This window comes from Apis cerana, linkage group LG1 (assembly GCF_029169275.1).
Source record: "Apis cerana isolate GH-2021 linkage group LG1, AcerK_1.0, whole genome shotgun sequence".
NCBI lineage: Eukaryota > Metazoa > Arthropoda > Insecta > Hymenoptera > Apidae > Apis > Apis cerana.
The window spans coordinates 3,032,780-3,044,771 of NC_083852.1; the positions used below are offsets into that span (position 1 = coordinate 3,032,780).

The 11,992-nt window shown below is 28.7% G+C and overlaps 1 protein-coding gene across 34 annotated transcripts in view; it reads right to left on the minus strand.

Moving 5' to 3' along the window:
• Positions 1-242: 242 nt before the first annotated feature.
• The window catches only part of LOC107994778 (CUGBP Elav-like family member 2), a 383,891-nt gene continuing 372,141 nt past the window's right edge, over positions 243-11,992 (minus strand). For 22 of the 34 annotated variants that reach the window (XM_062085667.1, XM_062085686.1, XM_062085629.1 and 19 more), the window contains one exon: positions 243-10,452. The gene's annotated coding sequence lies outside the window, so the exon portion shown is untranslated. The remainder of the gene's footprint in view (positions 10,453-11,992) is intronic. The other 12 variants (XM_062085647.1, XM_062085636.1, XM_062085608.1 and 9 more) reach the window with 1 other exon arrangement.

The window sequence follows — 11,992 nt, forward strand, 5'->3', positions numbered from 1 at the left end:
ATAGTCAGATATACATATACATACATACATATATATATATGGTAGAGAGCAGTTTTTTTCATTTTCGAGATTTAACTACGTACAAAAAATATCCTTATCAATTACATACGCTTTATATACACGGTGTACCTACATACGTGTTTTCTCCGATGATTGTAAGAATTAAGTGCGTGTGCGTACTGTACAACCTGTAGCGTATTTATAACATTCAAACGAGAAAGATCACAATTTGCGTTTTACCATTTTCTTTTTGTTTTTTTTTTTTTACAAAGTCGTGATGTCGAGTATAAGTTGACACACGGCTCTCTTACACTATGTCGCGAAAGTTTTCGATTGCGATGATTTTTAATTAAAGAGAAAAAGAGTATGTAATACAGATTATAGAATTGTAAGATTTTTCGAAATTTTTTTGTGGATGTAATAATCACAATTAATAAGATAATATACACAATAATACTGATAAATATTAAAAAAGATATGAAAATGACGGGAGAAATATCTTGTAATAATTTTAATCATCTATAAATTCATGATTCGATTAGATACAGTATAATATTTATAATTATAAGTAATTGAAGATATCAACAGAAATCATGTTGATGTAATAAATATCTTATCAAAAGAAATATTAATCTATTGGAAAAGTTAAAGTTGGTTGAATATTTTTTTTTAAAAAGATATGTTTTTTTTCAAAGACCAATTTGATTATTTGTAAAGCATGTATATTTATATAAATTAATAAAAAATTTTTTTATAACATTTTCTTATATCTTGATTGATAATTTTATTATAATAAATTATGATTATTTTCAGATTTTTCAATTTTTTTTTTATGAATCTAAACTATAAAAACATTGTTTTTATTGTTTTAAATATTAATCAAAAGTTGATATGAAAAATTTGTAAGTATTATAAAAAGATCTATGTTTATTTGTTACAGTAATAATATTCTTTTTTGTAATTGACTCGATAATTGAACACTGGATAGAAAAAGTTCGATTATTAATTTATAATATAAAGTTTATATCTTGTTTTTTAGACTTTTTAAATATTTTTTAAATATTTTTCTTTTAATATGACTTTAAATTATTCAAATAAAAAATAAATATATAATAATTTTGATATATTTTGTCAATAAATAACATTTTAGTATTCAAAAAATTATTTTTCCAAAAATCTTAGTTTCATTTATATCTGAATTTTTTTATTTCTGTACAATTCTACATTGATTTTTAGAAATTTAAAGGTTTCTCTTTGAAAGAAAAATTTCTATTGTAAATTTTCACAACATTAAAATATTCGTATCAAATCTTTTCTATTTTCAATAATCAATAATGTATTATTATACCCACAAAATATATATTTTTATCAAACTTTCCAACTTATTTAACACATTAATTAAATCTTTCAAATACAATCAAAGATTTTCGCGACACATCGTACGCATAGATTTTTTTTTTAATCTCATTTTACAGATTACACTTTCCTCCTTCCTCGTTACCTGAATTAACAAACGGTTAGATCATTCCGCCATTTTATGATCTACCTTTGAACGATATGACAAAAACGTATATCTTCGACTCCTTTTTATCTTTTTTATCTTTTTTATCGTGTAAACGGTCCTTTAATCATTCTATTGGCGTGCTTTGTTCGAAAATATTGCATCTTTCTTTCGATTCCTTTGTACATTTTTTTTTTTTTTTTTAAAGTCTTTTTATTCTCTGTACCTATATATATTATATATATATATATATATTCTTCTTCTTCTTCTTCTTCTTCTGTTATGTATTTTTCGCATTTTCGATGATAATTTATTTTGAAATTATGCGAGTTATTTAGAGCAATTTCTCTCTCACTTCCTCTATTTCAGTTTCAACTAAAGGGTTCAAAAGGGCGGATATACATTCTCGTCTTAGCAAAGAGCGAATTAATTAGGCCGAACACAATGAACATTCATGAAGATAGTTATCAAAGTTACAGCTGGATTATGCTCGACTATGTACAAAATTTATACAATGTATAAAAATCATTCGTGGCTCGGTGGCTGAGAAATAACCACATCATCTTTTCTTCTTCGTTTCGTATTTTTTTCGCATTTTCTCCCTTGCGATTCACGTTTCATTATATTAACTGTTCCAGCACGATAGATATTTATTAATTTAAGATGATAAAAATTAATCGATTAATTTCTTCTAACTTTTTAACTTTGATTACAAATATTTATTAGAAAATGTAATAACGAGGTATTTTTTTTTTTTATACGAATTGTTTGAATTCGTAAGAAAATTTATTATCTTGTTTAATTAATTGTTTAATTTATCCTGTCGTTTGATAATTTTTTATTATATTAATTTTTTAATTATCTTTAGTGATATGACTTTTAAATAGATTGTTGATTGAATTATTATTTAATTTTTATAAAATATCTTTAATTTTTTACAACTTCATCTCGGTGTTCAACGTTTTGTTAATTTGTTATTAAATAAGGTAAAATATATTAGTACACAAATCTAAAATTGCGGAATTAAATTTCAAAAATGTATTATCGAAAAAGAAAACATCATGCTGGATTAGTTAATTGAACGATGATCATTTTCTCTTATTTTGTATATTTAACAAATTTTTTAATTTTCCTACCTCCGTATTTTGGATCGTTTTTTCCTTAACGATCCGCATTTTAGTATAGAATTTACGCATTTGCCTAATCAATTACTTGCATTTTTACATTCATTTACATATAAATAGGAAATAATGACAACGATCAGTGTAAAATTTTGCAGGAAAGGCGTTCAGCCGAAAAAGTTGTTAAACTTTCATTATATTAAAAAAAAAATATATATATATAAAATTTGAAAATAAACAATTAATTACATGCAAAATTGCTGATATTGTTGCTTACTGCTAAATTGAAAGTCTACTCGAATAGAAAAACTTTTAAGTTATTATTCCTTATATCTTTGTTGTAATGAAAATAATTCTTTATTTTTCCATACCTATGTATAATTTCATTAAATAAAAAAATATCATCTATAATTGTATAAAAATTAAAGAATAACTTTCCCTTAACTCAATTTCTTTTAGAGCCAATTTCTTCTTAACTTTTAGTTAATTAAGACTTGACTAAAGTATAATACTATATTACAATATTGAGCATCGAGAAAATTCTAAGAAAATAATAAAATTCCACCAAAATTCTCGAAAAATAATAATAATAATAATAATATTCTCGAAAATTATTTAAAATAATTCATATTTTATTCTCGGATCACGCGTAGACTTTCGACAACAACGATCACGTGTAACTTTAGCAAAATCCATTTCCAGTCGCTCGACAATTGCATTGATAATTTTTCTAAAATCCATTCTAAAAGTACACGTATTAAAAAAAATATATATATATTGCAGCAACGAAATTGCTTCGTTTCGAAACCAATTTATAAATATTTCGTAAAAAAAAAAAAAAAAGATCGATCGACGAGGTCGATCGAAGAAAACAAGACGGGAGTTGGGGGAGGCGGTAAAGATGGCGGATAGCGGTGAAAGCAAAGAATAAATTAAACCAACAAAATAAATACAATGTATTGTTACTTTCAACATACGCCACATGCTGATCTCCGGTATATGACAAGAGGATATAAACGGGGGAGGGAGAGGGCAGGGGGAAAAAAAAATAAAGAACGCATTCGAGATCGACGATAACTTATTCTTTTCCTTCTTAAATTCGTCGATTTGATAACGATATTCGGAAAAATATTATGATAATGCACTAACAATAAAAAGATACAGCAAAAGAAAAAGAAAACAGAAAGAACAAAAAATATGTATATATATATGTATATATATATATATATATATATATATATATATATATATACATAGATATACATATATATATATGTATATATGTATATAGATATAGAAACAAAAATTGAACAGAAAACAAAAAAAAAAATATGTCGAATTTTTTCTTTTAAAACGCGAGCATTTTCAAACACAACGATAAATGACGCGGATGACACGTTCAACAAGAACGATTATAGCGCACGTAAAATATACATTGATTATTTTGTACATGTACATTCTCTATACGCACATACACAAAAGAAACACACGTAATGCCCAGATGTGATATACGTGTGCATAGATATACATATATATATATATATATATATATATATATATACATATACATATATACATATATACATATATATACATATATATATAAATTGTTTGCAATACACGCACACACACACACGTACACATGATACACGCGCGTATAGATTTTCTATAGTGCGCAGGGGATAGAAAGAAGGGGGTTTGCTATTGTTCGCGGTTTTGGCGGTGAAATTTGGTACCTCTTTGATTTCATTCACGATCGTTTTCTCCGTGGTATATATTTTTTTCTTTTTTCTTTCTTTTTTTTTTTTTTTCTTTTCGAGTGGTCGATCAAATTCTATTCGATTTCGAATGAAATCGTACTACTCGGTTCTATCGTGATCGAGATATCGAACGACGATCGTTCATTTTGTTTTACAGCGATTGAAGAATAGTTTTGGCACGAGAGAATTCGTCGTATTATTTTATTTTATTTTATCTTTTTTTTTTTTTAGGAAAATTATAAATTAAACGAATTCTTACAATTTATATATATATATATATATATATATATATATTTATATAAAATTTTTCAAAGGAAAATTTCAATTATTCAATTTTCATTTAAATTGAAAATCTTCAATTGCAAAATCCATAAATATTTAAATTATTTAATTTTCAATAAAATCACCCTCTTATGGATTAAGAACCGTGTAAATTTTGAACGATCGTTTTTTGAATCTGTTCTCGCAACAACATACTAGCGTATTGCATGTTCCAAAAATCGCACATATAAGAGCACCAAGGAAAACGAACGCGGTAAAACGCACAATTCTAAAATTATATAAAATAAAAATAATAATAATAATAATAATTAATAGCAATAATACAGAAAAAAAAAAGTTGAAAACAAAACAAGTTCTACGTGGAAGAAAAAACGGCAAAATAAAGTACTATAATCTGTTAACATTGCAGGGATGACATACATATGCTTTAAACGTGATAGTCGTTTACAGATCATGTATATCTATAACGTTTAAAACGAAAAAAAAAAAAAAAAAGTAAAGAACGAAAATATAATATATATCTAGCGTTAAATGACCAATTGCAATGGTATTCACAGCAACGGTAATTATTGATGATGGAAAGAAAAAACGAATAGGATCACCCATTCTTTTTGAACTCACATATATATATAAGATTTGTATATTCACAATATTTCACTTTTGAACAACATTGAAAAATTCATTTAAAAAAAGAAAATGAATTAAAATAAAATATACAAGTATAGTGAAAAAAATTGCTATTATCGATTAAAATAAATTCTGTTTATAATAATTGACACGATAAATATTGATTAAGTACGTTGCTTCGAGTGATCCCTATTCGTTCGCTTAGCTCGGGAAGCTTTTGTAAAAATTATACAAAAGTATATATTGCACCGCAATCAAAAAAAATGATTTGCTTAGCGTCACAATGATCGTCTAACAAACAAATATTTTACGAATAATAATAATCGTAAACACCATTCCTACAAAGTGCGAATAATAATAATAATAATAATAATAATAATAATATAATAATAATAATAATAATAAGATATAAAAGTAATAATAATGATAAGAATAAAGTTTTACAATAACGATACCACCAATAATCATAGCGATAATAATTACGTCATAATATAACATTAATAAACTATCAACAGAGCGATAGCGACAAATATTAATAATAGTTCTAATAATAATTATGATAATAAAGGTAACGATAATGTTGGTAAATTGGGATATAGCGATAATAATGATAATAAATGATGGTGATCAACGTAGACAGCACTAATTTTTCCCTTTATATTTTTCTTTCCCGATTTGATTAACAACGAAATAAACGTTACGTGCTGAAGAGGATTTGGTGAAAGAGATGAGAACGTAAAAATGATGATATATTAATTCGTAATATTACTTTTGACTAGGCTCCATTTGTATTCACGTGTACAAAAAAAAAAAAAAAAAAGAAAAAAAGGACTTAAGAGAACGGTGTAACCTCACGCAATATTAATAATTGTTATATGATATTTATATATCGGCTGAACGTGCGTATGTTTGAGAGAGAAAGAGTTAGTTGTTTACGGTGCGTAAGTACATCGATTAATTAAAGAGATGTCTTTGGTAATTGACACGGAGCATGATGCAACGACCACCTATTTTGCGATCGATATTAGTATGATCCATCAGAAACTATATATATACGTGTACTTATGCTGGTTAATTTGGCGCTAAGTCCTTGATTATTAATGGGAAAATCGATACTAACTGAATTCAATATCAGGATTTGGTGAATCTTTATGGTATCGGCTTTGGCATTCCAATGCAATTCGTCAAATGATAGAGATGGCTGTATATGGAAACATGTATACTGTGATCAACATGAGGCCCTGAGAAAGTGTATTGAATTCACAGTATGTTAGATACGTATCAAAAAATTTAGAACGAATGTTTATTATGGTATTATCGGCTTTGGTGATTTAATAATATTCGATTAAAGAGAAAATGTATCTAGATCAGAAAACAAGAGGAAATATACTTGAAATAAAATTCTCAATATCGATGTATTTTATAATTCTTTTATAAAGATGACAACTATTGGATAGAATTCAATTACTTTGAGTTAGATAAAAAAATTGATATAAACAATTCTAATAAAAGTTGAAATAGCAATAAAAATTAAAAAAAAAAATTCGCAATTCGAATATTCCTTCAAAAATGTAATATTCAGTCGTTATTAGAAGCATACGAATATTATTATCAAAAAGTATTAAGATTTAAATCGATTAGGTATACTGATCACATAATTCTTTCTAAGAATTATTTCTAGAATCATAATTCCTAAAAAAATTATTTCTCTAGTCCTCATTCTGATGGATCATCTAATATAGTAATAATAATTCATTCCTTCCTAGAAATTTAAATGTAAAGAAATAAGTGTTCGTTGCTCCGTTCATTTGGTTTGACGCGTGCGTGTAAATTGTGTATTAGCATCATCAAAAAGAACATGTCCCATTCGAACGGCGCTCAAATTACTATATTTATAAAAGAGAATTTTTTTTTTTAAAAACTCAATTTCTCTAATTCATTACAACTATTAATTCAAAATTTTAACCAACCTTTTAAAAAGGACGGGAAAATGGGAAAATGACGAAAGAGACGATTCGTGATGAAATGAGTGATTAGAAAGAGAGCCAGTCATGATCACCCATACACTCCAGCTGTTTTTTTCTTATTCAATGGCGAGTAGATATTTTTTTTTTTTTTTTTTTTTAATCATACTTACAAGACAAATTCATGCGATTATTTTATTTATTATTCTCTACAATTCTACTATTGATCTACTATCTCTAATTACTTTTTCGATTTTTAAAAATCTTCAAATTATTAACTTCTTTCATTGTACAGAAGTTAATAAGTAATTCGATATAAAAAAATAATTTAATTATATTTTGCAATGAAGTTTGTCTTGTCGATATGATTCAACTATGAAATTCATGATCATTTCGCGTGAAATAAGATTTAACTCTAAATTCAAAATTGAAACACTTTGGATACTTCTCTTTTCAAGTCGAAGACGAAGTTTTTACTACATCGTTCTTCTTCTCCTTACGATTTTCGATTTTTTGTTCTGAGGGAGAGCTTGCAATGTTCCATTATCTTGCTATAATATTAACAATTTTTTTTCTCCGATTTTTTTTTTTCATTTCTTGATTTTTAAATAATAGAGCGACTCCACAAAATATAAAAATCTTTCATAAATTGGCGATAAGAAAAATGTAAGGAACACGCAGATTGATTTAATTTTTATATGAAAATTATCCAACTATCATTTCTGGACTCTCCAATATCTTATTTGTCTTTTTTTTTTTTTTCCTACTTTTTCATGAAATCGTATACCTTTTTAAGAATACAGTGAAATTAAGTACTTTACAATGACATCGATGAGTTAATCTTGCATCAGTAACGACCTAAATGTCCTTATATTGAAGTTCTGAACCTCAAAAGATCAATTAAAACTTATAATTCTTAATAGAAGATCCTGATCACTTCTACATCGTTTCGAAAAACTTAAACACTACGTAGATAAAAACAAAGTTAACAAAGTACAAATATTTTCTCTTAGGTGTTTCGTAAAATCATTTATATTTGTCATATAATGTAACAAAAATGGTTACTGACTCAAGATTAATTCGTATAATCATGTGATCGGCCACGTGACTGTCGTATAATAATAATCGTAAAGGTTTCTCAAATTTTCTCGAATGTTTCCAATTTTCTTCTTTTTTCTTCTCATAATGTACTGAAACGTACAAATTTCGTTTACCCGTGGACACGTATAATTTATCTACAGGTTCGAACACAACAGAAAACAATTAAAAATCATGAATCATAAGTACCTACTCGGTACGGGCGAAAGAAAAGGGGGAGAGAAAGAAAAAAAGAAAGAAAATAAGAATGATGGCGTGCACGCTAGTGAAGTGTCACCTGATGAAAAATTTTGTTTGCTTTTTCCTTTCTTTCCTGTAATTTAGTTTAATTCGAAATTTTCCATCATTTTAAGTTCCTCATGCCACGCTTATTTCTATCATACACACGTTAAAAAGCGATCCTAGTCCAATCCTATGTACGGTACAACGTTATCACAAAGTCATTAAAAAATGCTACTTATGTATCGTTTTTTCCCTACACTTCGTTTTGTCTCCTTGTTCCAGTTTTGTCTTTTTTTTGTTTTTGGTTCTTTTTTTTGGTAATCTTTACACCATTATATTATTTTAATTTACAACAGTTAATCGGACTCTGACCATTTCGCTCGGTCCACATATTCTTTTATTTTCGTTCTAGCGTTTAGTTTGCATTCACTTCGTTTTATTATTATTTTTTTTTTTTCAATGATTTTGTTTCAATGGTTTTCCATTTTCTACACACACTTTTTTTCCTATTATTTATTCGATTAGAGCCGGCACTATAATAATTAGTGCGTATCTTTTTTTTTTTATCTACATATGAACAGGCGATTCGCGACGCTGACAGCGATCCCGAAAGTGAGCCGATATAATCGATTCTCAGTCGATAAGTGAACGCATGCGCGATAATATTCTCGTATAATACATACAAGGTACTTATACAAGTTTCGTCTTATGGAACGAGCATACTTTTGTTCCTTATTATTTTTTTTCTTCCCTTTTAACGGCTAGTTAGTGATTGTACGCAAATATTTCTTACACTAAAGGTCCACAAATAATTTATTGCGATCTAAAATTGATTCGTTTCTATATTTCTTTTTCGTTCGTTCATTTCGAATCGCTTGTAAATTAAGCGACTGAAAGATCGCGGTAACTATATTCTATTGTAACGAATTCTTTTCTTTTTATAGTGTTTCAATCAGCTTTAGACCGCACAACTCGCGCATACGCACATTTTCGTACATACACATGCACAGATATATGGGTATGCATCGTTCGAATATGCTATATAATATATATACACACATACAGAGAAACAGAGAGATAAGGTAGCGTGTGTTACAGTTCAGCCCAAGGAACATAAAAACATAGTGCTCGATCGGTGGTGCTCCGGTTTCCGCTTCGCTACTCTTTACACACTGAACGATGATATCGCCGTTTTCCTGGTCTCTCTCGAATTTTTAAATGCGAGATCGAGCGTTTATTTTTCCCACGACGATTCCTCGTTCTGATTCCGTTTCCGCACCTCGATTAATTTCGCACCGACTTGGTCCATAGTTATAAAAGTTGATTGATGACCATTGAGGATTCTTCTCTTTCTTTCTCTTTTAATATCGTTTTCTATTTACGAAGCAGAGCGTTCACAAAGTAACGCGCCACGATTGACAATCAGTGTGCTGCCATCTATCCTCGGTTAAATGTGGAACAGACCAAGCAGTGACGACCATACGCGGAAACGGTGCGCATGTACGCGAAATAAAACATGGAGGTAGCTCGTAGGTGGATGGATTCGTTCGAGGAGTGTTGTCTTTTTTTTTCTCGTTTTTTCTTCGAGGATGGTCATGTGAGGAAAAAATTAGGAAGCATCATGGTATATATAATGTATGTGTAGGAGTAGAGCGGGCAACCGCTTCTTACAAGAGGAGCGAGAGCGGGCAGATGTGTACAGGCACCGACAGACACAGAATGATTGATCAAGAGGCTGACCAAGGAGTCGTGACTAATCGACTGATCGACTAATCGATTGACCGATCGATCGAACGATTGACCGATTCGACTGACTGATACTGACATGGCACGGCGACTCCGATCGAGAACACGGTCACAACGTCACAGGCCACCTGCTGGCACACAAACAAACACACGGACAGGTTAGTCACCACCACACACCAGATATGTAGGATATACCCTGGGCAAACGTGCACGATGACGAAATCGATGGTCATCGAAACATTTCTTTTCAAAATTTATGATTTTTTTCTTTCGTAAGTGTTAATGTTTTACTAATTTTTATCTTGACGAAATATATATTATGATTCTGAGGATTAAAGAAATTTTTTCCCTTCACTTTCTTATTTTAAAAAATAAATCGATATAAAATGAATATTGAAGAGCAGTAAATTTGTGCACTGGGAAATGGTATTTCGCGAGATAAATGAATTGAATAAAAATATTATCGCAGGATTTTGCGAATATGACGTCAACGTGCATCGTATACGCAGGTAGTATGCCGGTACGTCGTTCTTTAAATAAAGGAGCGACAAGGATCTATTTTATTAATTGTTTAACTTTATTATTTGATAAATCAGTTTTATTTATTTTTTTTTCATATTTATTATTATTCATTTTTATCACATGATTCTTGTTGCTTCTTTCACACCATCATGGTTCATCGACAATTTTATTCTTCAAATAAAATATAAATTGACGATCAGGAAAGATTTTTATGTAAATATTTTCTAACAATATTTTATAAAAAAGAAAATCGACAAACCATCATTGGCAATAATGGTGTTTGACGTCCGACGACATCCCAGAAAAAAAAAAGAACACACGGCGATGTTAGTACTAACAACTAAAAAAGCGTCATAGCGTAAATTAACCATCAAACTTCGAGAATATTACTATTACGATAGAACGTTCTAAGTTCTGTGTGCCCTGTATAATTTAGAAAAAAAGAAAAAATAATAATAATAACAAGGGACTGAGTGTTGCGATTACAGTAATAAAATATAGTGGCGTAATCATTAGATAAATTAGTGAGGTAGACCATTTGCAATTGTTTTCATTGGTACCTTGTGTCGGTAAGATAACAAACAAATAATTATCGACGAAATTACTGAAAAAAATATGTATATGTATGTATATATATGTATATATAGATATATAGATATATATATAGATATAGAAATATATAAATATAACGTATATATACGTGTATATAAAACTAAATAGATTAAAATAGGAACGATAGAAGCAGATCTTTAAAAAAAATAGTAAAACAAACAAGTAAAAATAAGAACAACAACAATAAAAGTAAAGTTTAGTTAAACGTACGAAACTTAATGTTGCGTGAGAGAAAAAAAACTCAAAGCGAACTACTTGTACTCTCATATCCTGAGGAGAAGCTACAACTGAATTGGTTAGTGAAACTTCACGTTTACGTAATTTCCACTTTGTGCACAAAAGTTAGCACAGTAAGCTTGATTGGCAGCCGTTTGCAACGAAATGAACTTTGATTACACCACTGACGCGAGAAAAAGGGGGCTGGTGGGGCAGTATAAGACTAGAAGGGCACCTTCAATATAACGGGCACCTTCAAGAAAATCGAAGGACGAACGCGACGGAGTATATAAATATATAAGAATATTTAGGTCTCGTTTT